At 45.4% G+C, this 24,468-nt stretch overlaps 30 non-coding genes across 30 annotated transcripts; all 30 read right to left on the bottom strand.

Annotated features, from left to right (window-relative positions):
* Window positions 1-116: 116 nt before the first annotated feature.
* trnav-aac (transfer RNA valine (anticodon AAC)) lies at window positions 117-189 on the bottom strand. Its single transcript has one exon. It is a non-coding gene; the product is annotated as a tRNA-Val (tRNA).
* A 2,136-nt stretch (window positions 190-2,325) lies between these two features.
* trnav-cac (transfer RNA valine (anticodon CAC)) lies at window positions 2,326-2,398 on the bottom strand. The gene has a single exon. It is a non-coding gene; the product is annotated as a tRNA-Val (tRNA).
* Window positions 2,399-2,521: 123 nt separating this feature from the next.
* On the bottom strand, window positions 2,522-2,594 carry trnav-aac (transfer RNA valine (anticodon AAC)). Its single transcript has one exon. It is a non-coding gene; the product is annotated as a tRNA-Val (tRNA).
* An 895-nt stretch (window positions 2,595-3,489) lies between these two features.
* trnav-cac (transfer RNA valine (anticodon CAC)) lies at window positions 3,490-3,562 on the bottom strand. The gene has a single exon. It is a non-coding gene; the product is annotated as a tRNA-Val (tRNA).
* A 1,069-nt stretch (window positions 3,563-4,631) lies between these two features.
* On the bottom strand, window positions 4,632-4,704 carry trnav-cac (transfer RNA valine (anticodon CAC)). Its single transcript has one exon. It is a non-coding gene; the product is annotated as a tRNA-Val (tRNA).
* Window positions 4,705-4,827: 123 nt separating this feature from the next.
* trnav-aac (transfer RNA valine (anticodon AAC)) lies at window positions 4,828-4,900 on the bottom strand. The gene has a single exon. It is a non-coding gene; the product is annotated as a tRNA-Val (tRNA).
* An 883-nt stretch (window positions 4,901-5,783) lies between these two features.
* Window positions 5,784-5,856, bottom strand: trnav-cac (transfer RNA valine (anticodon CAC)). Its single transcript has one exon. It is a non-coding gene; the product is annotated as a tRNA-Val (tRNA).
* Window positions 5,857-5,979: 123 nt separating this feature from the next.
* Window positions 5,980-6,052, bottom strand: trnav-aac (transfer RNA valine (anticodon AAC)). The gene has a single exon. It is a non-coding gene; the product is annotated as a tRNA-Val (tRNA).
* Window positions 6,053-8,186: 2,134 nt separating this feature from the next.
* On the bottom strand, window positions 8,187-8,259 carry trnav-cac (transfer RNA valine (anticodon CAC)). The gene has a single exon. It is a non-coding gene; the product is annotated as a tRNA-Val (tRNA).
* A 123-nt stretch (window positions 8,260-8,382) lies between these two features.
* trnav-aac (transfer RNA valine (anticodon AAC)) lies at window positions 8,383-8,455 on the bottom strand. The gene has a single exon. It is a non-coding gene; the product is annotated as a tRNA-Val (tRNA).
* An 883-nt stretch (window positions 8,456-9,338) lies between these two features.
* trnav-cac (transfer RNA valine (anticodon CAC)) lies at window positions 9,339-9,411 on the bottom strand. Its single transcript has one exon. It is a non-coding gene; the product is annotated as a tRNA-Val (tRNA).
* A 123-nt stretch (window positions 9,412-9,534) lies between these two features.
* trnav-aac (transfer RNA valine (anticodon AAC)) lies at window positions 9,535-9,607 on the bottom strand. Its single transcript has one exon. It is a non-coding gene; the product is annotated as a tRNA-Val (tRNA).
* An 895-nt stretch (window positions 9,608-10,502) lies between these two features.
* On the bottom strand, window positions 10,503-10,575 carry trnav-cac (transfer RNA valine (anticodon CAC)). The gene has a single exon. It is a non-coding gene; the product is annotated as a tRNA-Val (tRNA).
* Window positions 10,576-10,698: 123 nt separating this feature from the next.
* On the bottom strand, window positions 10,699-10,771 carry trnav-aac (transfer RNA valine (anticodon AAC)). Its single transcript has one exon. It is a non-coding gene; the product is annotated as a tRNA-Val (tRNA).
* An 883-nt stretch (window positions 10,772-11,654) lies between these two features.
* Window positions 11,655-11,727, bottom strand: trnav-cac (transfer RNA valine (anticodon CAC)). The gene has a single exon. It is a non-coding gene; the product is annotated as a tRNA-Val (tRNA).
* Window positions 11,728-11,850: 123 nt separating this feature from the next.
* Window positions 11,851-11,923, bottom strand: trnav-aac (transfer RNA valine (anticodon AAC)). Its single transcript has one exon. It is a non-coding gene; the product is annotated as a tRNA-Val (tRNA).
* Window positions 11,924-14,057: 2,134 nt separating this feature from the next.
* Window positions 14,058-14,130, bottom strand: trnav-cac (transfer RNA valine (anticodon CAC)). Its single transcript has one exon. It is a non-coding gene; the product is annotated as a tRNA-Val (tRNA).
* A 123-nt stretch (window positions 14,131-14,253) lies between these two features.
* On the bottom strand, window positions 14,254-14,326 carry trnav-aac (transfer RNA valine (anticodon AAC)). The gene has a single exon. It is a non-coding gene; the product is annotated as a tRNA-Val (tRNA).
* Window positions 14,327-15,221: 895 nt separating this feature from the next.
* Window positions 15,222-15,294, bottom strand: trnav-cac (transfer RNA valine (anticodon CAC)). Its single transcript has one exon. It is a non-coding gene; the product is annotated as a tRNA-Val (tRNA).
* A 123-nt stretch (window positions 15,295-15,417) lies between these two features.
* trnav-aac (transfer RNA valine (anticodon AAC)) lies at window positions 15,418-15,490 on the bottom strand. Its single transcript has one exon. It is a non-coding gene; the product is annotated as a tRNA-Val (tRNA).
* Window positions 15,491-16,385: 895 nt separating this feature from the next.
* Window positions 16,386-16,458, bottom strand: trnav-cac (transfer RNA valine (anticodon CAC)). Its single transcript has one exon. It is a non-coding gene; the product is annotated as a tRNA-Val (tRNA).
* A 123-nt stretch (window positions 16,459-16,581) lies between these two features.
* Window positions 16,582-16,654, bottom strand: trnav-aac (transfer RNA valine (anticodon AAC)). Its single transcript has one exon. It is a non-coding gene; the product is annotated as a tRNA-Val (tRNA).
* A 2,134-nt stretch (window positions 16,655-18,788) lies between these two features.
* trnav-cac (transfer RNA valine (anticodon CAC)) lies at window positions 18,789-18,861 on the bottom strand. Its single transcript has one exon. It is a non-coding gene; the product is annotated as a tRNA-Val (tRNA).
* A 123-nt stretch (window positions 18,862-18,984) lies between these two features.
* Window positions 18,985-19,057, bottom strand: trnav-aac (transfer RNA valine (anticodon AAC)). Its single transcript has one exon. It is a non-coding gene; the product is annotated as a tRNA-Val (tRNA).
* An 883-nt stretch (window positions 19,058-19,940) lies between these two features.
* trnav-cac (transfer RNA valine (anticodon CAC)) lies at window positions 19,941-20,013 on the bottom strand. Its single transcript has one exon. It is a non-coding gene; the product is annotated as a tRNA-Val (tRNA).
* Window positions 20,014-20,136: 123 nt separating this feature from the next.
* trnav-aac (transfer RNA valine (anticodon AAC)) lies at window positions 20,137-20,209 on the bottom strand. Its single transcript has one exon. It is a non-coding gene; the product is annotated as a tRNA-Val (tRNA).
* An 883-nt stretch (window positions 20,210-21,092) lies between these two features.
* trnav-cac (transfer RNA valine (anticodon CAC)) lies at window positions 21,093-21,165 on the bottom strand. Its single transcript has one exon. It is a non-coding gene; the product is annotated as a tRNA-Val (tRNA).
* A 123-nt stretch (window positions 21,166-21,288) lies between these two features.
* trnav-aac (transfer RNA valine (anticodon AAC)) lies at window positions 21,289-21,361 on the bottom strand. Its single transcript has one exon. It is a non-coding gene; the product is annotated as a tRNA-Val (tRNA).
* Window positions 21,362-23,495: 2,134 nt separating this feature from the next.
* Window positions 23,496-23,568, bottom strand: trnav-cac (transfer RNA valine (anticodon CAC)). The gene has a single exon. It is a non-coding gene; the product is annotated as a tRNA-Val (tRNA).
* A 123-nt stretch (window positions 23,569-23,691) lies between these two features.
* trnav-aac (transfer RNA valine (anticodon AAC)) lies at window positions 23,692-23,764 on the bottom strand. Its single transcript has one exon. It is a non-coding gene; the product is annotated as a tRNA-Val (tRNA).
* Window positions 23,765-24,468: the final 704 nt, after the last annotated feature.

Raw genomic sequence — 24,468 nt, 5'->3', positions numbered from 1 at the left:
CTAAAGAAGTCTGAAATCGTTCTGTGCAGGCTCGGCAATATGCGCATAAACGTTAAACCTTCTGAAGCCAACTGTCGGCTCAAAGGTGTTTATACATTTCTTCAAAAGAGGACAGCTGTTTCTGCTCGGTTTTGAACCGAGGACCTTTCGCGTGTTAGGCGAATGTGATGACCACTACACTACAGAAACTCCACAGGCTAACGATAGTGCTTTTTGGGAAAATATTTATACTGTGATGTGCCCGAAAGCAAATAGACAATCTGCGTAAGTCCCACACACAAGAGGACAGAGTTCATTCGGCCTGGCAGTATATGCTGAGTTTCCTGAAACGCTACCCTTAACTTACCTCGGAATTAAACACTTGCAGCGTGATATCAAGCTGAAACCTGCCTTCCTGTGCTAGTCTCAAACTAACAAACCCAAAGTTTCAAGAGCACAGGAGAAACTCGAAAATGTCTCTTGGTGATTTTTGTTGGTCAAATTGTAGAGTTTCTCCATTCTTCTTGAAACTCACCACAGGGGTAGCACGTGTCCAGACTAGCATGGGAAAGCACGTTTTAGCTTGATATCTCTTCAGAAAGCTGAGATGTGGACTTGCCACGTACAATCTACCCTATTGTAAAAAAACAGGCTGTTTGTGGTCAGTCGAATTCCGAGGGTTTAACACGTCTGGGTGCTTCGGGAGTAAGTGAGGAGCCACCTGAACAGGTTTATTGGCAGATTCGTTGACCATTGTGTTGAATTTCAAGAAGGTTAGCCATGTGTTAGAAACTGCTACGGCTTGCATCATTTTATCAGGAAATAACACTCCAGATGGATGTGTTTTAAAGTTCGTCAAGGGGACACACAGACTGCTTGTGGTCACAGTCTTTGTATTACCAGTGGACAGAAGGGCAGTTAGTGGTCACATAGGCGGTGAGAGGGACAGATGGGCTGTTTGTGGTGACACAGGTGATTATTGGGACAGAGAGGGCCGGCGCGCATGGGTCTAAGGACGGCCTGCCACGTACCCCCTTTTAGGCGCCCCTTGAGGCCCTGCCCTTACTTGATGGCCTAGGCGGAAAAAGACCCTTACACAAGAGGACAGATTTCATTCGGCGTGGCAGTCTACGCAGAGTTCCCTAAAATCTCTTCTTTGGTGTTTCTCAGAAGAAAGCCACGCAGGCTTGGAATGTCACAGTTGTGGGTTAGGTTTAGGTCAAACAATATCTGCTCTTTCATTTCTGCATCAACTTTACCTTTAGTGACTGTATTCATGCCTCTTGGCCGCAAAGCCTTGGAAGCGTTGAGTTCCTCCTCAACAGAAACCCACCTGAATGATTTTGACCGTGATAACCTCTACACTATTGAAGCCTGCAGCCAAAGAGGTGTCAGATCTTTTCATCGCAAGCATCGTGGAGCGCGAATCAAATTACAGATTCCGTTGCGCTCTTCAGTCTGCAAATACCTTCTATTTTTAGCAGCAAACCAAGCAATTCTCCAGTTATCTGCGGGACAATCTGCGTAAGTCCCACACACAAGAGGACAGAGTTCATTCGGCCTGGCAGTATATGCAGAGTTTCCTGAAACGCTAAGCTTAACTTACCTCGGAATTAAACACTTGCAGTGTGATATCAAGCTGAAATCTGACTTCCTGTGCTAGTCTCAAACTAACAAACCCAAAGTTTCAAGAGCACAGGAGAAACTCGAAAATGTCTCTTGGTGATTTTTGTTGGTCAAATTGTTGAGTTTCTCCAATCTTACTTGAAACTCACCACAGGGGTAGCACGTGTCCAGACTAGCATGGGAAAGCAAGTTTTAGCTTGATATCTCTTCAGAAAGCTGAGATGTGGACTTGCCACGTACAATCTACCCTATTGTAAAAAAACAGGCTGTTTGTGGTCAGTCGAATTCCGAGGGTTTAACACGTCTGGGTGCTTCGGGAGTAAGTGAGGAGCCACCTGAACAGGTTTATTGGCAGATTCGTTGACCATTGTGTTGAATTTCAAGAAGGTTAGCCATGTGTTAGAAACTGCTACGGCTTGCATCATTTTATCAGGAAATCTCTACACCTGTGTAGAGAAGGGCCTTTCTTGATGCAGAGCTGCTGCTCAACAGAGGGCCACTCAGACAAATCTCTTTTTTCGTGTTCCTCAGAAGAAAGCCAAGCAGGCTTGGAATGTCACGGTTGTGGGATAGGTTAAGGTCAAACAATGACTGCTCTTTCATTTCTGCATCAACTATACCTTTAGTGACTGTACTCATGCCTCTTGGCCGCAAAGCCTTGGAAGCGTTGAGTTCCTCCTCAACAGAAACCCACCTAAACAATTGTGAAAAGAGATGCAGTGTTCCCGCCCAGTTTCGAACTGGGGACCTTTCGCGTGTGAGGCGAACGTGATAACCACTACACTACGGAAACCCACTACCTAAAGAAGTCTGAAATCGTTCTGTGCAGGCTCGGCAATATGCGCATAAACGTTAAACCTTCTGAAGCCAACTGTCGGCTCAAAGGTGTTTATACATTTCTTCAAAAGAGGACAGCTGTTTCTGCTCGGTTTTGAACCGAGGACCTTTCGCGTGTTAGGCGAATGTGATGACCACTACACTACAGAAACTCCACAGGCTAACGATAGTGCTTTTTGGGAAAATATTTATACTGTGATGTGCCCGAAAGCAAATAGACAATCTGCGTAAGTCCCACACACAAGAGGACAGAGTTCATTCGGCCTGGCAGTATATGCTGAGTTTCCTGAAACGCTACCCTTAACTTACCTCGGAATTAAACACTTGCAGCGTGATATCAAGCTGAAACCTGCCTTCCTGTGCTTGTCTCAAACTAACAAACCCAAAGTTTCAAGAGCACAGGAGAAACTCGAAAATGTCTCTTGGTGATTTTTGTTGGTCAAATTGTAGAGTTTCTCCATTCTTCTTGAAACTCACCACAGGGGTAGCACGTGTCCAGACTAGCATGGGAAAGCAAGTTTTAGCTTGATATCTCTTCAGAAAGCTGAGATGTGGACTTGCCACGTACAATCTACCCTATTGTAAAAAAACAGGCTGTTTGTGGTCAGTCGAATTCCGAGGGTTTAACACGTCTGGGTGCTTCGGGAGTAAGTGAGGAGCCACCTGAACAGGTTTATTGGCAGATTCGTTGACCATTGTGTTGAATTTCAAGAAGGTTAGCCATGTGTTAGAAACTGCTACGGCTTGCATCATTTTATCAGGAAATCTCTACACCTGTGTAGAGAAGGGCCTTCGTGATGCAGAGCTGCTGCTCAACAGAGGGCCACTCAGACAAATCTCTTTTTTCGTGTTCCTCAGAAGAAAGCCAAGCAGGCTTGGAATTTCACGTTTGTGGGATAGGTTAAGGTCAAACAATGACTGCTCTTTCATTTCTGCATCAACTATACCTTTAGTGACTGTACTCATGCCTCTTGGCCGCAAAGCCTTGGAAGCGTTGAGTTCCTCCTCAACAGAAATCCACCTAAACAATTGTGAAAAGAGATGCAGTGTTCCCGCCCAGTTTCGAACTGGGGACCTTTCGCGTGTGAGGCGAACGTGATAACCACCACACTATGGAAACCCACTAACTAAAGAAGTCTGAAATCGTTCTGTGCAGGCTCGGCAATATGCGCATAAACGTTAAACCTTCTGAAGCCAACTGTCGGCTCAAAGGTGTTTATACATTTCTTCAAAAGAGGACAGCTGTTTCTGCACCGAGGACCTTTCGCGTGTTAGGCGAATGTGATGACCACTACACTACAGTAACTCCACAGGCTAACGATAGTGCTTTTTGGGAAAATATTTATACTGTGATGTGCCCGAAAGCAAATAGACAATCTGCGTAAGTCCCACACACAAGAGGACAGAGTTCATTCGGCCTGGCAGTATATGCTGAGTTTCCTGAAACGCTACCCTTAACTTACCTCGGAATTAAACACTTGCAGCGTGATATCAAGCTGAAACCTGCCTTCCTGTGCTAGTCTCAAACTAACAAACCCAAAGTTTCAAGAGCACAGGAGAAACTCGAAAATGTCTCTTGGTGATTTTTGTAGAGTTTCTCCATTCTTCTTGAAACTCACCACAGGGGTAGCACGTGTCCAGACTAGCATGGGAAAGCAAGTTTTAGCTTGATATCTCTTCAGAAAGCTGAGATGTGGACTTGCCACGTACAATCTACCCTATTGTAAAAAAACAGGCTGTTTGTGGTCAGTCGAATTCCGAGGGTTTAACACGTCTGGGTGCTTCGGGAGTAAGTGAGGAGCCACCTGAACAGGTTTATTGGCAGATTCGTTGACCATTGTGTTGAATTTCAAGAAGGTTAGCCATGTGTTAGAAACTGCTACGGCTTGCATCATTTTATCAGGAAATCTCTACACCTGTGTAGAGAAGGGCCTTCGTGATGCAGAGCTGCTGCTCAACAGAGGGCCACTCAGACAAATCTCTTTTTTCGTGTTCCTCAGAAGAAAGCCAAGCAGGCTTGGAATTTCACGGTTGTGGGATAGGTTAAGGTCAAACAATGACTGCTCTTTCATTTCTGCATCAACTATACCTTTAGTGACTGTACTCATGCCTCTTGGCCGCAAAGCCTTGGAAGCGTTGAGTTCCTCCTCAACAGAAACCCACCTAAACAATTGTGAAAAGAGATGCAGTGTTCCCGCCCAGTTTCGAACTGGGGACCTTTCGCGTGTGAGGCTAACGTGATAACCACTACACTACGGAAACCCACTAACTAAAGAAGTCTGAAATCGTTCTGTGCAGGCTCGGCAATATGCGCATAAACGTTAAACCTTCTGAAGCCAACTGTCGGCTCAAAGGTGTTTATACATTTCTTCAAAAGAGGACAGCTGTTTCTGCTCGGTTTTGAACCGAGGACCTTTCGCGTGTTAGGCGAATGTGATGACCACTACACTACAGAAACTCCACAGGCTAACGATAGTGCTTTTTGGGAAAATATTTATACTGTGATGTGCCCGAAAGCAAATAGACAATCTGCGTAAGTCCCACACACAAGAGGACAGAGTTCATTCGGCCTGGCAGTATATGCTGAGTTTCCTGAAACGCTACCCTTAACTTACCTCGGAATTAAACACTTGCAGCGTGATATCAAGCTGAAACCTGCCTTCCTGTGCTAGTCTCAAACTAACAAACCCAAAGTTTCAAGAGCACAGGAGAAACTCGAAAATGTCTCTTGGTGATTTTTGTAGAGTTTCTCCATTCTTCTTGAAACTCACCACAGGGGTAGCACGTGTCCAGACTAGCATGGGAAAGCAAGTTTTAGCTTGATATCTCTTCAGAAAGCTGAGATGTGGACTTGCCACGTACAATCTACCCTATTGTAAAAAAACAGGCTGTTTGTGGTCAGTCGAATTCCGAGGGTTTAACACGTCTGGGTGCTTCGGGAGTAAGTGAGGAGCCACCTGAACAGGTTTATTGACAGATTCGTTGACCATTGTGTTGAATTTCAAGAAGGTTAGCCATGTGTTAGAAACTGCTACGGCTTGCATCATTTTATCAGGAAATCTCTACACCTGTGTAGAGAAGGGCCTTCGTGATGCAGAGCTGCTGCTCAACAGAGGGCCACTCAGACAAATCTCTTTTTTCGTGTTCCTCAGAAGAAAGCCACGCAGGCTTGGAATGTCACGGTTGTGGGATAGGTTAAGGTCAAACAATGACTGCTCTTTCATTTCTGCATCAACTATACCTTTAGTGACTGTACTCATGCCTCTTGGCCGCAAAGCCTTGGAAGCGTTGAGTTCCTCCTCAACAGAAACCCACCTAAACAATTGTGAAAAGAGATGCAGTGTTCCCGCCCAGTTTCGAACTGGGGACCTTTCGCGTGTGAGGCGAACGTGATAACCACTACACTACGGAAACCTACTACCTAAAGAAGTCTGAAATCGTTCTGTGCAGGCTCGGCAATATGCGCATAAACGTTAAACCTTCTGAAGCCAACTGTCGGCTCAAAGGTGTTTATACATTTCTTCAAAAGAGGACAGCTGTTTCTGCTCGGTTTTGAACCGAGGACCTTTCGCGTGTTAGGCGAATGTGATGACCACTACACTACAGAAACTCCACAGGCTAACGATAGTGCTTTTTTGGAAAATATTTATACTGTGATGTGCCCGAAAGCAAATAGACAATCTGCGTAAGTCCCACACACAAGAGGACAGAGTTCATTCGGCCTGGCAGTATATGCTGAGTTTCCTGAAACGCTACCCTTAACTTACCTCGGAATTAAACACTTGCAGCGTGATATCAAGCTGAAACCTGCCTTCCTGTGCTAGTCTCAAACTAACAAACCCAAAGTTTCAAGAGCACAGGAGAAACTCGAAAATGTCTCTTGGTGATTTTTGTTGGTCAAATTGTAGAGTTTCTCCATTCTTCTTGAAACTCACCACAGGGGTAGCACGTGTCCAGACTAGCATGGGAAAGCAAGTTTTAGCTTGATATCTCTTCAGAAAGCTGAGATGTGGACTTGCCACGTACAATCTACCCTATTGTAAAAAAACAGGCTGTTTGTGGTCAGTCGAATTCCGAGGGTTTAACACGTCTGGGTGCTTCGGGAGTAAGTGAGGAGCCACCTGAACAGGTTTATTGGCAGATTCGTTGACCATTGTGTTGAATTTCAAGAAGGTTAGCCATGTGTTAGAAACTGCTACGGCTTGCATCATTTTATCAGGAAATAACACTCCAGACGGATGTGTTTTAAATTTCGTCAAGGGGACACACAGACTGCTTGTGGTCACAGTCTTTGTATTACCAGTGGACAGAAGGGCAGTTAGTGGTCACATAGGCGGTGAGAGGGACAGATGGGCTGTTTGTGGTGACACAGGTGATTATTGGGACAGAGAGGGCCGGCGCGCAGGGGTCTAAGGACGGCCTGCCACGTACCCCCTTTTAGGCGCCCCTTGAGGCCCTGCCCTTACTTGATGGCCTAGGCGGAAAAAGACCCTTACACAAGAGGACAGATTTCATTCGGCGTGGCAGTCTACGCAGAGTTCCCTAAAATCTCTTCTTTGGTGTTTCTCAGATGAAAGCCACGCAGGCTTGGAATGTCACAGTTGTGGGTTAGGTTTAGGTCAAACAATATCTGCTCTTTCATTTCTGCATCAACTTTACCTTTAGTGACTGTATTCATGCCTCTTGGCCGCAAAGCCTTGGAAGCGTTGAGTTCCTCCTCAACAGAAACCCACCTGAACGATTTTGACCGTGATAACCTCTACACTATTGAAGCCTGCAGCCAAAGAGGTGTCAGATCTTTTCATCGCAAGCATCGTGGAGCGCGAATCAAATTACAGATTCCGTTGCGCTCTTCAGTCTGCAAATACCTTCTATTTTTAGCAGCAAACCAAGCAATTCTCCAGTTATCTGCGGGACAATCTGCGTAAGTCCCACACACAAGAGGACAGAGTTCATTCGGCCTGGCAGTATATGCAGAGTTTCCTGAAACGCTACCCTTAACTTACCTCGGAATTAAACACTTGCAGTGTGATATCAAGCTGAAATCTGCCTTCCTGTGCTAGTCTCAAACTAACAAACCCAAAGTTTCAAGAGCACAGGAGAAACTCGAAAATGTCTCTTGGTGATTTTTGTTGGTCAAATTGTAGAGTTTCTCCATTCTTCTTGAAACTCACCACAGGGGTAGCACGTGTCCAGACTAGCATGGGAAAGCAAGTTTTAGCTTGATATCTCTTCAGAAAGCTGAGATGTGGACTTGCCACGTACAATCTACCCTATTGTAAAAAAACAGGCTGTTTGTGGTCAGTCGAATTCCGAGGGTTTAACACGTCTGGGTGCTTCGGGAGTAAGTGAGGAGCCACCTGAACAGGTTTATTGGCAGATTCGTTGACCATTGTGTTGAATTTCAAGAAGGTTATCCATGTGTTAGAAACTGCTACGGCTTGCATCATTTTATCAGGAAATCTCTACACCTGTGTAGAGAAGGGCCTTCGTGATGCAGAGCTGCTGCTCAACAGAGGGCCACTCAGACAAATCTCTTTTTTCGTGTTCCTCAGAAGAAAGCCAAGCAGGCTTGGAATGTCACGGTTGTGGGATAGGTTAAGGTCAAACAATGACTGCTCTTTCATTTCTGCATCAACTATACCTTTAGTGACTGTACTCATGCCTCTTGGCCGCAAAGCCTTGGAAGCGTTGAGTTCCTCCTCAACAGAAACCCACCTAAACAATTGTGAAAAGAGATGCAGTGTTCCCGCCCAGTTTCGAACTGGGGACCTTTCACGTGTGAGGCGAACGTGATAACCACTACACTACGGAAACCCACTACCTAAAGAAGTCTGAAATCGTTCTGTGCAGGCTCGGCAATATGTGCATAAACGTTAAACCTTCTGAAGCCAACTGTCGGCTCAAAGGTGTTTATACATTTCTTCAAAAGAGGACAGCTGTTTCTGCTCGGTTTTGAACCGAGGACCTTTCGCGTGTTAGGCGAATGTGATGACCACTACACTACAGAAACTCCACAGGCTAACGATAGTGCTTTTTGGGAAAATATTTATACTGTGATGTGCCCGAAAGCAAATAGACAATCTGCGTAAGTCCCACACACAAGAGGACAGAGTTCATTCGGCCTGGCAGTATATGCTGAGTTTCCTGAAACGCTACCCTTAACTTACCTCGGAATTAAACACTTGCAGCGTGATATCAAGCTGAAACCTGCCTTCCTGTGCTAGTCTCAAACTAACAAACCCAAAGTTTCAAGAGCACAGGAGAAACTCGAAAATGTCTCTTGGTGATTTTTGTAGAGTTTCTCCATTCTTCTTGAAACTCACCACAGGGGTAGCACGTGTCCAGACTAGCATGGGAAAGCAAGTTTTAGCTTGATATCTCTTCAGAAAGCTGAGATGTGGACTTGCCACGTACAATCTACCCTATTGTAAAAAAACAGGCTGTTTGTGGTCAGTCGAATTCCGAGGGTTTAACACGTCTGGGTGCTTCGGGAGTAAGTGAGGAGCCACCTGAACAGGTTTATTGACAGATTCGTTGACCATTGTGTTGAATTTCAAGAAGGTTAGCCATGTGTTAGAAACTGCTACGGCTTGCATCATTTTATCAGGAAATCTCTACACCTGTGTAGAGAAGGGCCTTCGTGATGCAGAGCTGCTGCTCAACAGAGGGCCACTCAGACAAATCTCTTTTTTCGTGTTCCTCAGAAGAAAGCCAAGCAGGCTTGGAATGTCACGGTTGTGGGATAGGTTAAGGTCAAACAATGACTGCTCTTTCATTTCTGCATCAACTATACCTTTAGTGACTGTACTCATGCCTCTTGGCCGCAAAGCCTTGGAAGCGTTGAGTTCCTCCTCAACAGAAACCCACCTAAACAATTGTGAAAAGAGATGCAGTGTTCCCGCCCAGTTTCGAACTGGGGACCTTTCGCGTGTGAGGCGAACGTGATAACCACTACACTACGGAAACCCACTACCTAAAGAAGTCTGAAATCGTTCTGTGCAGGCTCGGCAATATGCGCATAAACATTAAACCTTCTGAAGCCAACTGTCGGCTCAAAGGTGTTTATACATTTCTTCAAAAGAGGACAGCTGTTTCTGCTCGGTTTTGAACCGAGGACCTTTCGCATGTTAGGCGAATGTGATGACCACTACACTACAGAAACTCCACAGGCTAACGATAGTGCTTTTTGAGAAAATATTTATACTGTGATGTGCCCGAAAGCAAATAGACAATCTGCGTAAGTCCCACACACAAGAGGACAGAGTTCATTCGGCCTGGCAGTATATGCTGAGTTTCCTGAAACGCTACCCTTAACTTACCTCGGAATTAAACACTTGCAGCGTGATATCAAGCTGAAACCTGCCTTCCTGTGCTAGTCTCAAACTAACAAACCCAAAGTTTCAAGAGCACAGGAGAAACTCGAAAATGTCTCTTGGTGATTTTTGTTGGTCAAATTGTAGAGTTTCTCCATTCTTCTTGAAACTCACCACAGGGGTAGCACGTGTCCAGACTAGCATGGGAAAGCAAGTTTTAGCTTGATATCTCTTCAGAAAGCTGAGATGTGGACTTGCCACGTACAATCTACCCTATTGTAAAAAAACAGGCTGTTTGTGGTCAGTCGAATTCCGAGGGTTTAACACGTCTGGGTGCTTCGGGAGTAAGTGAGGAGCCACCTGAACAGGTTTATTGGCAGATTCGTTGACCATTGTGTTGAATTTCAAGAAGGTTAGCCATGTGTTAGAAACTGCTACGGCTTGCATCATTTTATCAGGAAATCTCTACACCTGTGTAGAGAAGGGCCTTCGTGATGCAGAGCTGCTGCTCAACAGAGGGCCACTCAGACAAATCTCTTTTTTCGTGTTCCTCAGAAGAAAGCCAAGCAGGCTTGGAATTTCACGGTTGTGGGATAGGTTAAGGTCAAACAATGACTGCTCTTTCATTTCTGCATCAACTATACCTTTAGTGACTGTACTCATGCCTCTTGGCCGCAAAGCCTTGGAAGCGTTGAGTTCCTCCTCAACAGAAACCCACCTAAACAATTGTGAAAAGAGATGCAGTGTTCCCGCCCAGTTTCGAACTGGGGACCTTTCGCGTGTGAGGCTAACGTGATAACCACTACACTACGGAAACCCACTAACTAAAGAAGTCTGAAATCGTTCTGTAAAGGCTCGGCAATATGCGGATAAACGTTAAACCTTCTGAAGCCAACTGTCGGCTCAAAGGTGTTTATACATTTCTTCAAAAGAGGACAGCTGTTTCTGCTCGGTTTTGAACCGAGGACCTTTCGCGTGTTAGGCGAATGTGATGACCACTACACTACAGAAACTCCACAGGCTAAAGATAGTGCTTTTTGGGAAAATATTTATACTGTGATGTGCCCGAAAGCAAATAGACAATCTGCGTAAGTCCCACACACAAGAGGACAGAGTTCATTCGGCCTGGCAGTATATGCTGAGTTTCCTGAAACGCTACCCTTAACTTACCTCGGAATTAAACACTTGCAGCGTGATATCAAGCTGAAACCTGCCTTCCTGTGCTAGTCTCAAACTAACAAACCCAAAGTTTCAAGAGCACAGGAGAAACTCGAAAATGTCTCTTGGTGATTTTTGTAGAGTTTCTCCATTCTTCTTGAAACTCACCACAGGGGTAGCACGTGTCCAGACTAGCATGGGAAAGCAAGTTTTAGCTTGATATCTCTTCAGAAAGCTGAGATGTGGACTTGCCACGTACAATCTACCCTATTGTAAAAAAACAGGCTGTTTGTGGTCAGTCGAATTCCGAGGGTTTAACACGTCTGGGTGCTTCGGGAGTAAGTGAGGAGCCACCTGAACAGGTTTATTGACAGATTCGTTGACCATTGTGTTGAATTTCAAGAAGGTTAGCCATGTGTTAGAAACTGCTACGGCTTGCATCATTTTATCAGGAAATCTCTACACCTGTGTAGAGAAGGGCCTTCGTGATGCAGAGCTGCTGCTCAACAGAGGGCCACTCAGACAAATCTCTTTTTTCGTGTTCCTCAGAAGAAAGCCACGCAGGCTTGGAATGTCACGGTTGTGGGATAGGTTAAGGTCAAACAATGACTGCTCTTTAATTTCTGCATCAACTATACCTTTAGTGACTGTACTCATGCCTCTTGGCCGCAAAGCCTTGGAAGCGTTGAGTTCCTCCTCAACAGAAACCCACCTAAACAATTGTGAAAAGAGATGCAGTGTTCCCGCCCAGTTTCGAACTGGGGACCTTTCGCATGTGAGGCGAACGTGATAACCACTACACTACGGAAACCTACTACCTAAAGAAGTCTGAAATCGTTCTGTGCAGGCTCGGCAATATGCGCATAAACGTTAAACCTTCTGAAGCCAACTGTCGGCTCAAAGGTGTTTATACATTTCTTCAAAAGAGGACAGCTGTTTCTGCTCGGTTTTGAACCGAGGACCTTTCGCGTGTTAGGCGAATGTGATGACCACTACACTACAGAAACTCCACAGGCTAACGATAGTGCTTTTTTGGAAAATATTTATACTGTGATGTGCCCGAAAGCAAATAGACAATCTGCGTAAGTCCCACACACAAGAGGACAGAGTTCATTCGGCCTGGCAGTATATGCTGAGTTTCCTGAAACGCTACCCTTAACTTACCTCGGAATTAAACACTTGCAGCGTGATATCAAGCTGAAACCTGCCTTCCTGTGCTAGTCTCAAACTAACAAACCCAAAGTTTCAAGAGCACAGGAGAAACTCGAAAATGTCTCTTGGTGATTTTTGTTGGTCAAAATGTAGAGTTTCTCCATTCTTCTTGAAACTCACCACAGGGGTAGCACGTGTCCAGACTAGCATGGGAAAGCAAGTTTTAGCTTGATATCTCTTCAGAAAGCTGAGATGTGGACTTGCCACGTACAATCTACCCTATTGTAAAAAAACAGGCTGTTTGTGGTCAGTCGAATTCCGAGGGTTTAACACGTCTGGGTGCTTCGGGAGTAAGTGAGGAGCCACCTGAACAGGTTTATTGGCAGATTCATTGACCATTGTGTTGAATTTCAAGAAGGTTAGCCATGTGTTAGAAACTGCTACGGCTTGCATCATTTTATCAGGAAATAACACTCCAGATGGATGTGTTTTAAAGTTCGTCAAGGGGACACACAGACTGCTTGTGGTCACAGTCTTTGTATTACCAGTGGACAGAAGGGCAGTTAGTGGTCACATAGGCGGTGAGAGGGACAGATGGGCTGTTTGTGGTGACACAGGTGATTATTGGGACAGAGAGGGCCGGCGCGCAGGGGTCTAAGGACGGCCTGCCACGTACCCCCTTTTAGGCGCCCCTTGAGGCCCTGCCCTTACTTGATGGCCTAGGCGGAAAAAGACCCTTACACAAGAGGACAGATTTCATTCGGCGTGGCAGTCTACGCAGAGTTCCCTAAAATCTCTTCTTTGGTGTTTCTCAGAAGAAAGCCACGCAGGCTTGGAATGTCACAGTTGTGGGTTAGGTTTAGGTCAAACAATATCTGCTCTTTCATTTCTGCATCAACTTTACCTTTAGTGACTGTATTCATGCCTCTTGGCCGCAAAGCCTTGGAAGCGTTGAGTTCCTCCTCAACAGAAACCCACCTGAACGATTTTGACCGTGATAACCTCTACACTATTGAAGCCTGCAGCCAAAGAGGTGTCAGATCTTTTCATCGCAAGCATCGTGGAGCGCGAATCAAATTACAGATTCCGTTGCGCTCTTCAGTCTGCAAATACCTTCTATTTTTAGCAGCAAACCAAGCAATTCTCCAGTTATCTGCGGGACAATCTGCGTAAGTCCCACACACAAGAGGACAGAGTTCATTCGGCCTGGCAGTATATGCAGAGTTTCCTGAAACGCTACCCTTAACTTACCTCGGAATTAAACACTTGCAGTGTGATATCAAGCTGAAATCTGCCTTCCTGTGCTAGTCTCAAACTAACAAACCCAAAGTTTCAAGAGCACAGGAGAAACTCGAAAATGTCTCTTGGTGATTTTTGTTGGTCAAATTGTAGAGTTTCTCCATTCTTCTTGAAACTCACCACAGGGGTAGCACGTGTCCAGACTAGCATGGGAAAGCAAGTTTTAGCTTGATATCTCTTCAGAAAGCTGAGATGTGGACTTGCCACGTACAATCTACCCTATTGTAAAAAAACAGGCTGTTTGTGGTCAGTCGAATTCCGAGGGTTTAACACGTCTGGGTGCTTCGGGAGTAAGTGAGGAGCCACCTGAACAGGTTTATTGGCAGATTCGTTGACCATTGTGTTGAATTTCAAGAAGGTTATCCATGTGTTAGAAACTGCTACGGCTTGCATCATTTTATCAGGAAATCTCTACACCTGTGTAGAGAAGGGCCTTCGTGATGCAGAGCTGCTGCTCAACAGAGGGCCACTCAGACAAATCTCTTTTTTCGTGTTCCTCAGAAGAAAGCCAAGCAGGCTTGGAATGTCACGGTTGTGGGATAGGTTAAGGTCAAACAATGACTGCTCTTTCATTTCTGCATCAACTATACCTTTAGTGACTGTACTCATGCCTCTTGGCCGCAAAGCCTTGGAAGCGTTGAGTTCCTCCTCAACAGAAACCCACCTAAACAATTGTGAAAAGAGATGCAGTGTTCCCGCCCAGTTTCGAACTGGGGACCTTTCGCGTGTGAGGCGAACGTGATAACCACTACACTACGGAAACCCACTACCTAAAGAAGTCTGAAATCGTTCTGTGCAGGCTCGGCAATATGTGCATAAACGTTAAACCTTCTGAAGCCAACTGTCGGCTCAAAGGTGTTTATACATTTCTTCAAAAGAGAACAGCTGTTTCTGCTCGGTTTTGAACCGAGGACCTTTCGCGTGTTAGGCGAATGTGATGACCACTACACTACAGAAACTCCACAGGCTAACGATAGTGCTTTTTGGGAAAATATTTATACTGTGATGTGCCCGAAAGCAAATAGACAATCTGCGTAAGTCCCACACACAAGAGGACAGAGTTCATTCGGCCTGGCAGTATATGCAGAGTTTCCTGAAACGCTACCCTTAACTTACCTCGGAATTAAACACTTGCAGTGTGATATCAAGCTGAAATCTGCCTTCCTGTGCTAGTCTCAAACTAACAAACCCAAAGTTTCAAGAGCACAGGAGAAACTCGAAAATGTCTCTTGGTGATTTTTGTTGGTCAAATTGTAGAGTTTCTCCATTCTTCTTGAAACTCACCACAGGGGTAGCACGTGTCCAGACTAGCATGGGAAAGCAAGTTTTAGCTTGATATCTCTTCAGAAAGCTGAGATGTGGACTTGCCACGTTCAATCTACCCTATTGTAAAAAAACAGGCTGTTTGTGGTCAGTCGAATTCCGAGGGTTTAACACGTCTGGGTGCTTCGGGAGTAAGTGAGGAGCCACCTGAACAGGTTTATTGGCAGATTCGTTGACCATTGTGTTGAATTTCAAGAAGGTTATCCATGTGTTAGAAACTGCTACGGCTTGCATCATTTTATCAGGAAATCTCTACACCTGTGTAGAGAAGGGCCTTCGTGATGCAGAGCTGCTGCTCAACAGAGGGCCACTCAGACAAATCTCTTTTTTCGTGTTCCTCAGAAGAAAGCCAAGCAGGCTTGGAATGTCACGGTTGTGGGATAGGTTAAGGTCAAACAATGACTGCTCTTTCATATCTACATCAACTATACCTTTAGTGACTGTACTCATGCCTCTTGGCCGCAAAGCCTTGGAAGCGTTGAGTTCCTCCTCAACAGAAACCCACCTAAACAATTGTGAAAAGAGATGCAGTGTTCCCGCCCAGTTTCGAACTGGGGACCTTTCGCGTGTGAGGCGAACGTGATAACCACTACACTACGGAAACCCACTACCTAAAGAGGTCTGAAATCGTTCTGTGCAGGCTCGGCAATATGCGCATAAACGTTAAACCTTCTGAAGCCAACTGTCGGCTCAAAGGTGTTTATACATTTCTTCAAAAGAGGACAGCTGTTTCTGCTCGGTTTTGAACCGAGGACCTTTCGCGTGTTAGGCGAATGTGATGACCACTACACTACAGAAACTCCACAGGCTAACGATAGTGCTTTTTGGGAAAATATTTATACTGTGATGTGCCCGAAAGCAAATAGACAATCTGCGTAAGTCCCACACACAAGAGGACAGAGTTCATTCGGCCTGGCAGTATATGCTGAGTTTCCTGAAACGCTACCCTTAACTTACCTCGGAATTAAACACTTGCAGCGTGATATCAAGCTGAAACCTGCCTTCCTGTGCTAGTCTCAAACTAACAAACCCAAAGTTTCAAGAGCACAGGAGAAACTCGAAAATGTCTCTTGGTGATTTTTGTTGGTCAAATTGTAGAGTTTCTCCATTCTTCTTGAAACTCACCACAGGGGTAGCACGTGTCCAGACTAGCATGGGAAAGCAAGTTTTAGCTTGATATCTCTTCAGAAAGCTGAGATGTGGACTTGCCACGTACAATCTACCCTATTGTAAAAAAACAGGCTGTTTGTGGTCAGTCGAATTCCGAGGGTTTAACACGTCTGGGTGCTTCGGGAGGAAGTGAGGAGCCACCTGAACAGGTTTATTGGCAGATTCGTTGACCATTGTGTTGAATTTCAAGAAGGTTAGCCATGTGTTAGAAACTGCTACGGCTTGCATCATTTTATCAGGAAATCTCTACACCTGTGTAGTGAAGGGCCTTCGTGATGCAGAGCTGCTGCTCAACAGAGGGCCACTCAGACAAATCTCTTTTTTCGTGTTCCTCAGAAGAAAGCCACGCAGGCTTGGAATGTCACGGTTGTGGGATAGGTTAAGGTCAAACAATGACTGCTCTTTCATTTCTGCATCAACTATACCTTTAGTGACTGTACTCATGCCTCTTGGCCGCAAAGCCTTGGAAGCGTTGAGTTCCTCCTCAACAGAAACCCACCTAAACAATTGTGAAAAGAGATGCAGTGTTCCCGCCCAGTTTCGAACTGGGGACCTTTCGCGTGTGAGGCGAACGTGATAGCCACTACACTACGGAAACCCACTACCTAAAGAAGTCTGAAATCGTTCTGTGCAGGCTTGGCAATATGCGCATAAACGTTAAACCTTCTGAAGCCAACTGTCGGCTCAAAGGTGTTTATACATTTCTTCAAAAGAGGACAGCTGTTTCTGCTCGGTTTTGAACCGAGGACCTTTCGCGTGTTAGGCGAATGTGATGACCACTACACTACAGAAACTCCACAGGCTAACGATAGTGCTTTTTGGGAAAATATTTATACTGTGATGTGCCCGAAAGCAAATAGACAATCTGCGTAAGTCCCACACACAAGAGGACAGAGTTCATTCGGCCTGGCAGTATATGCTGAGTTTCCTGAAATGCTACCCTTAACTTACCTCGGAATTAAACACTTGCAGCGTGATATCAAGCTGAAACCTGCCTTCCTGTGCTAGTCTCAAACTAACAAACCCAAAGTTTCAAGAGCACAGGAGAAACTCGAAAATGTCTCTTGGTGATTTTTGTTGGTCAAATTGTAGAGTTTCTCCATTCTTCTTGAAACTCACCACAGGGGTAGCACGTGTCCAGACTAGCATGGGAAAGCAAGTTTTAGCTTGATATCTCTTCAGAAAGCTGAGATGTGGACTTGCCACGTACAATCTACCCTATTGTAAAAAAACAGGCTGTTTGTGGTCAGTCGAATTCCGAGGGTTTAACACGTCTGGGTGCTTCGGGAGTAAGTGAGGAGCCACCTGAACAGGTTTATTGGCAGATTCGTTGACCATTGTGTTGAATTTCAAGAAGGTTAGCCATGTGTTAGAAACTGCTACGGCTTGCATCATTTTATCAGGAAATAACACTCCAGATGGATGTGTTTTAAAGTTCGTCAAGGGGACACACAGACTGCTTGTGGTCACAGTCTTTGTATTACCAGTGGACAGAAGGGCAGTTAGTGGTCACATAGGCGGTGAGAGGGACAGATGGGCTGTTTGTGGTGACACAGGTGATTATTGGGACAGAGAGGGCCGGCGCGCAGGGGTCTAAGGACGGCCTGCCACGTACCCCCTTTTAGGCGCCCCTTGAGGCCCTGCCCTTACTTGATGGCCTAGGCGGAAAAAGACCCTTACACAAGAGGACAGATTTCATTCGGCGTGGCAGTCTACGCAGAGTTCCCTAAAATCTCTTCTTTGGTGTTTCTCAGAAGAAAGCCACGCAGGCTTGGAATGTCACAGTTGTGGGTTAGGTTTAGGTCAAACAATATCTGCTCTTTCATTTCTGCATCAACTTTACCTTTAGTGACTGTATTCATGCCTCTTGGCCGCAAAGCCTTGGAAGCGTTGAGTTCCTCCTCAACAGAAACCCACCTGAACGATTTTGACCGTGATAACCTCTACACTATTGAAGCCTGCAGCCAAAGAGGTGTCAGATCTTTTCATCGCAAGCATCGTGGAGCGCGAATCAAATTACAGATTCCGTTGCGCTCTTCAGTCTGCAAATACCTTCTATTTTTAGCAGCAAACCAAGCAATTCTCCAGTAATCTGCGGGACAATCTGCGTAAGTCCCACACACAAGAGGACAGAGTTCATTCGGCCTGGCAGTATATGCTGAGTTTCCTGAAACGCTACCCTTAACTTACCTCGGAATTAAACACTTGCAGCGTGATATCAAGCTGAAACCTGCCTTCCTGTGCTAGTCTCAAACTAACAAACCCAAAGTTTCAAGAGCACAGGAGAAACTCGAAAATGTCTCTTGGTGATTTTTGTTGGTCAAATTGTAGAGTTTCTCCAATCTTCTTGAAACTCACCACAGGGGTAGCACGTGTCCAGACTAGCATGGGAAAGCAAGTTTTAGCTTGATATCTCTTCAGAAAGCTGAGATGTGGACTTGCCACGTACAATCTACCCTATTGTAAAAAAACAGGCTGTTTGTGGTCAGTCGAATTCCGAGGGTTTAACACGTCTGGGTGCTTCGGGAGTAAGTGATGAGCCACCTGAACAGGTTTATTGGCAGATTCGTTGACCATTGTGTTGAATTTCAAGAAGGTTAGCCATGTGTTAGAAACTGCTACGGCTTGCATCATTTTATCAGGAAATCTCTACACCTGTGTAGAGAAGGGCCTTCGTGATGCAGAGCTGCTGCTCAACAGAGGGCCACTCAGACAAATCTCTTTTTTCGTGTTCCTCAGAAGAAAGCCAAGCAGGCTTGGAATGTCACGGTTGTGGGATAGGTTAAGGTCAAACAATGACTGCTCTTTCATATCTACATCAACTATACCTTTAGTGACTGTACTCATGCCTCTTGGCCGCAAAGCCTTGGAAGCGTTGAGTTCCTCCTCAACAGAAACCCACCTAAACAATTGTGAAAAGAGATGCAGTGTTCCCGCCCAGTTTCGAACTGGGGACCTTTCGCGTGTGAGGCGAACGTGATAACCACTACACTACGGAAACCCACTACCTAAAGAGGTCTGAAATCGTTCTGTGCAGGCTCGGCAATATGCGCATAAACGTTAAACCTTCTGAAGCCAACTGTCGGCTCAAAGGTGTTTATACATTTCTTCAAAAGAGGACAGCTGTTTCTGCTCGGTTTTGAACCGAGGACCTTTCGCGTGTTAGGCGAATGTGATGACCACTACACTACAGAAACTCCACAGGCTAACGATAGTGCTTTTTGGGAAAATATTTATACTGTGATGTGCCCGAAAGCAAATAGACAATCTGCGTAAGTCCCACACACAAGAGGACAGAGTTCATTCGGCCTGGCAGTATATGCTGAGTTTCCTGAAACGCTACCCTTAACTTACCTCGGAATTAAACACTTGCAGCGTGATATCAAGCTGAAACCTGCCTTCCTGTGCTAGTCTCAAACTAACAAACCCAAAGTTTCAAGAGCACAGGAGAAACTCGAAAATGTCTCTTGGTGATTTTTGTAGAGTTTCTCCATTCTTCTTGAAACTCACCACAGGGGTAGCACGTGTCCAGACTAGCATGGGAAAGCAAGTTTTAGCTTGATATCTCTTCAGAAAGCTGAGATGTGGACTTGCCACGTACAATCTACCCTATTGTAAAAAAACAGGCTGTTTGTGGTCAGTCGAATTCCGAGGGTTTAACACGTCTGGGTGCTTCGGGAGTAAGTGAGGAGCCACCTGAACAGGTTTATTGACAGATTCGTTGACCATTGTGTTGAATTTCAAGAAGGTTAGCCATGTGTTAGAAACTGCTACGGCTTGCATCATTTTATCAGGAAATCTCTACACCTGTGTAGAGAAGGGCCTTCGTGATGCAGAGCTGCTGCTCAACAGAGGGCCACTCAGACAAATCTCTTTTTTCGTGTTCCTCAGAAGAAAGCCACGCAGGCTTGGAATGTCACGGTTGTGGGATAGGTTAAGGTCAAACAATGACTGCTCTTTCATTTCTGCATCAACTATACCTTTAGTGACTGTACTCATGCCTCTTGGCCGCAAAGCCTTGGAAGCGTTGAGTTCCTCCTCAACAGAAACCCACCTAAACAATTGTGAAAAGAGATGCAGTGTTCCCGCCCAGTTTCGAACTGGGGACCTTTCGCGTGTGAGGCGAACGTGATAACCACTACACTACGGAAACCTACTACCTAAAGAAGTCTGAAATCGTTCTGTGCAGGCTCGGCAATATGCGCATAAACGTTAAACCTTCTGAAGCCAACTGTCGGCTCAAAGGTGTTTATACATTTCTTCAAAAGAGGACAGCTGTTTCTGCTCGGTTTTGAACCGAGGACCTTTCGCGTGTTAGGCGAATGTGATGACCACTACACTACAGAAACTCCACAGGCTAACGATAGTGCTTTTTTGGAAAATATTTATACTGTGATGTGCCCGAAAGCAAATAGACAATCTGCGTAAGTCCCACACACAAGAGGACAGAGTTCATTCGGCCTGGCAGTATATGCTGAGTTTCCTGAAACGCTACCCTTAACTTACCTCGGAATTAAACACTTGCAGCGTGATATCAAGCTGAAACCTGCCTTCCTGTGCTAGTCTCAAACTAACAAACCCAAAGTTTCAAGAGCACAGGAGAAACTCGAAAATGTCTCTTGGTGATTTTTGTAGAGTTTCTCCATTCTTCTTGAAACTCACCACAGGGGTAGCACGTGTCCAGACTAGCATGGGAAAGCAAGTTTTAGCTTGATATCTCTTCAGAAAGCTGAGATGTGGACTTGCCACGTACAATCTACCCTATTGTAAAAAAACAGGCTGTTTGTGGTCAGTCGAATTCCGAGGGTTTAACACGTCTGGGTGCTTCGGGAGTAAGTGAGGAGCCACCTGAACAGGTTTATTGACAGATTCGTTGACCATTGTGTTGAATTTCAAGAAGGTTAGCCATGTGTTAGAAACTGCTACGGCTTGCATCATTTTATCAGGAAATCTCTACACCTGTGTAGAGAAGGGCCTTCGTGATGCAGAGCTGCTGCTCAACAGAGGGCCACTCAGACAAATCTCTTTTTTCGTGTTCCTCAGAAGAAAGCCACGCAGGCTTGGAATGTCACGGTTGTGGGATAGGTTAAGGTCAAACAATGACTGCTCTTTCATTTCTGCATCAACTATACCTTTAGTGACTGTACTCATGCCTCTTGGCCGCAAAGCCTTGGAAGCGTTGAGTTCCTCCTCAACAGAAACCCACCTAAACAATTGTGAAAAGAGATGCAGTGTTCCCGCCCAGTTTCGAACTGGGGACCTTTCGCGTGTGAGGCGAACGTGATAACCACTACACTACGGAAACCTACTACCTAAAGAAGTCTGAAATCGTTCTGTGCAGGCTCGGCAATATGCGCATAAACGTTAAACCTTCTGAAGCCAACTGTCGGCTCAAAGGTGTTTATACATTTCTTCAAAAGAGGACAGCTGTTTCTGCTCGGTTTTGAACCGAGGACCTTTCGCGTGTTAGGCGAATGTGATGACCACTACACTACAGAAACTCCACAGGCTAACGATAGTGCTTTTTTGGAAAATATTTATACTGTGATGTGCCCGAAAGCAAATAGACAATCTGCGTAAGTCCCACACACAAGAGGACAGAGTTCATTCGGCCTGGCAGTATATGCTGAGTTTCCTGAAACGCTACCCTTAACTTACCTCGGAATTAAACACTTGCAGCGTGATATCAAGCTGAAACCTGCCTTCCTGTGCTAGTCTCAAACTAACAAACCCAAAGTTTCAAGAGCACAGGAGAAACTCGAAAATGTCTCTTGGTGATTTTTGTTGGTCAAATTGTAGAGTTTCTCCATTCTTCTTGAAACTCACCACAGGGGTAGCACGTGTCCAGACTAGCATGGGAAAGCAAGTTTTAGCTTGATATCTCTTCAGAAAGCTGAGATGTGGACTTGCCACGTACAATCTACCCTATTGTAAAAAAACAGGCTGTTTGTGGTCAGTCGAATTCCGAGGGTTTAACACGTCTGGGTGCTTCGGGAGTAAGTGAGGAGCCACCTGAACAGGTTTATTGGCAGATTCGTTGACCATTGTGTTGAATTTCAAGAAGGTTAGCCATGTGTTAGAAACTGCTACGGCTTGCATCATTTTATCAGGAAATAACACTCCAGATGGATGTGTTTTAAAGTTCGTCAAGGGGACACACAGACTGCTTGTGGTCACAGTCTTTGTATTACCAGTGGACAGAAGGGCAGTTAGTGGTCACATAGGCGGTGAGAGGGACAGATGGGCTGTTTGTGGTGACACAGGTGATTATTGGGACAGAGAGGGCCGGCGCGCAGGGGTCTAAGGACGGCCTGCCACGTACCCCCTTTTAGGCGCCCCTTGAGGCCCTGCCCTTACTTGATGGCCTAGGCGGAAAAAGACCCTTACACAAGAGGACAGATTTCATTCGGCGTGGCAGTCTACGCAGAGTTCCCTAAAATCTCTTCTTTGGTGTTTCTCAGAAGAAAGCCACGCAGGCTTGGAATGTCACAGTTGTGGGTTAGGTTTAGGTCAAACAATATCTGCTCTTTCATTTCTGCATCAACTTTACCTTTAGTGACTGTATTCATGCCTCTTGGCCGCAAAGCCTTGGAAGCGTTGAGTTCCTCCTCAACAGAAACCCACCTGAACGATTTTGACCGTGATAACCTCTACACTATTGAAGCCTGCAGCCAAAGAGGTGTCAGATCTTTTCATCGCAAGCATCGTGGAGCGCGAATCAAATTACAGATTCCGTTGCGCTCTTCAGTCTGCAAATACCTTCTATTTTTAGCAGCAAACCAAGCAATTCTCCAGTTATCTGCGGGACAATCTGCGTAAGTCCCACACACAAGAGGACAGAGTTCATTCGGCCTGGCAGTATATGCAGAGTTTCCTGAAACGCTACCCTTAACTTACCTCGGAATTAAACACTTGCAGTGTGATATCAAGCTGAAATCTGCCTTCCTGTGCTAGTCTCAAACTAACAAACCCAAAGTTTCAAGAGCACAGGAGAAACTCGAAAATGTCTCTTGGTGATTTTTGTTGGTCAAATTGTAGAGTTTCTCCATTCTTCTTGAAACTCACCACAGGGGTAGCACGTGTCCAGACTAGCATGGGAAAGCAAGTTTTAGCTTGATATCTCTTCAGAAAGCTGAGATGTGGACTTGCCACGTACAATCTACCCTATTGTAAAAAAACAGGCTGTTTGTGGTCAGTCGAATTCCGAGGGTTTAACACGTCTGGGTGCTTCGGGAGTAAGTGAGGAGCCACCTGAACAGGTTTATTGGCAGATTCGTTGACCATTGTGTTGAATTTCAAGAAGGTTATCCATGTGTTAGAAACTGCTACGGCTTGCATCATTTTATCAGGAAATCTCTACACCTGTGTAGAGAAGGGCCTTCGTGATGCAGAGCTGCTGCTCAACAGAGGGCCACTCAGACAAATCTCTTTTTTCGTGTTCCTCAGAAGAAAGCCAAGCAGGCTTGGAATGTCACGGTTGTGGGATAGGTTAAGGTCAAACAATGACTGCTCTTTCATTTCTGCATCAACTATACCTTTAGTGACTGTACTCATGCCTCTTGGCCGCAAAGCCTTGGAAGCGTTGAGTTCCTCCTCAACAGAAACCCACCTAAACAATTGTGAAAAGAGATGCAGTGTTCCCGCCCAGTTTCGAACTGGGGACCTTTCACGTGTGAGGCGAACGTGATAACCACTACACTACGGAAACCCACTACCTAAAGAAGTCTGAAATCGTTCTGTGCAGGCTCGGCAATATGTGCATAAACGTTAAACCTTCTGAAGCCAACTGTCGGCTCAAAGGTGTTTATACATTTCTTCAAAAGAGGACAGCTGTTTCTGCTCGGTTTTGAACCGAGGACCTTTCGCGTGTTAGGCGAATGTGATGACCACTACACTACAGAAACTCCACAGGCTAACGATAGTGCTTTTTGGGAAAATATTTATACTGTGATGTGCCCGAAAGCAAATAGACAATCTGCGTAAGTCCCACACACAAGAGGACAGAGTTCATTCGGCCTGGCAGTATATGCTGAGTTTCCTGAAACGCTACCCTTAACTTACCTCGGAATTAAACACTTGCAGTGTGATATCAAGCTGAAATCTGCCTTCCTGTGCTAGTCTCAAACTAACAAACCCAAAGTTTCAAGAGCACAGGAGAAACTCGAAAATGTCTCTTGGTGATTTTTGTTGGTCAAATTGTAGAGTTTCTCCATTCTTCTTGAAACTCACCACAGGGGTAGCACGTGTCCAGACTAGCATGGGAAAGCAAGTTTTAGCTTGATATCTCTTCAGAAAGCTGAGATGTGGACTTGCCACGTTCAATCTACCCTATTGTAAAAAAACAGGCTGTTTGTGGTCAGTCGAATTCCGAGGGTTTAACACGTCTGGGTGCTTCGGGAGTAAGTGAGGAGCCACCTGAACAGGTTTATTGGCAGATTCGTTGACCATTGTGTTGAATTTCAAGAAGGTTATCCATGTGTTAGAAACTGCTACGGCTTGCATCATTTTATCAGGAAATCTCTACACCTGTGTAGAGAAGGGCCTTCGTGATGCAGAGCTGCTGCTCAACAGAGGGCCACTCAGACAAATCTCTTTTTTCGTGTTCCTC

Source organism: Carassius gibelio, chromosome B20, assembly GCF_023724105.1.
Source record: "Carassius gibelio isolate Cgi1373 ecotype wild population from Czech Republic chromosome B20, carGib1.2-hapl.c, whole genome shotgun sequence".
In the NCBI taxonomy this organism is placed as follows: domain Eukaryota; kingdom Metazoa; phylum Chordata; class Actinopteri; order Cypriniformes; family Cyprinidae; genus Carassius; species Carassius gibelio.
The sequence above is the reverse complement of the archived record's forward strand: the minus strand, read 5'-3'. Positions and strand labels throughout refer to the sequence as shown.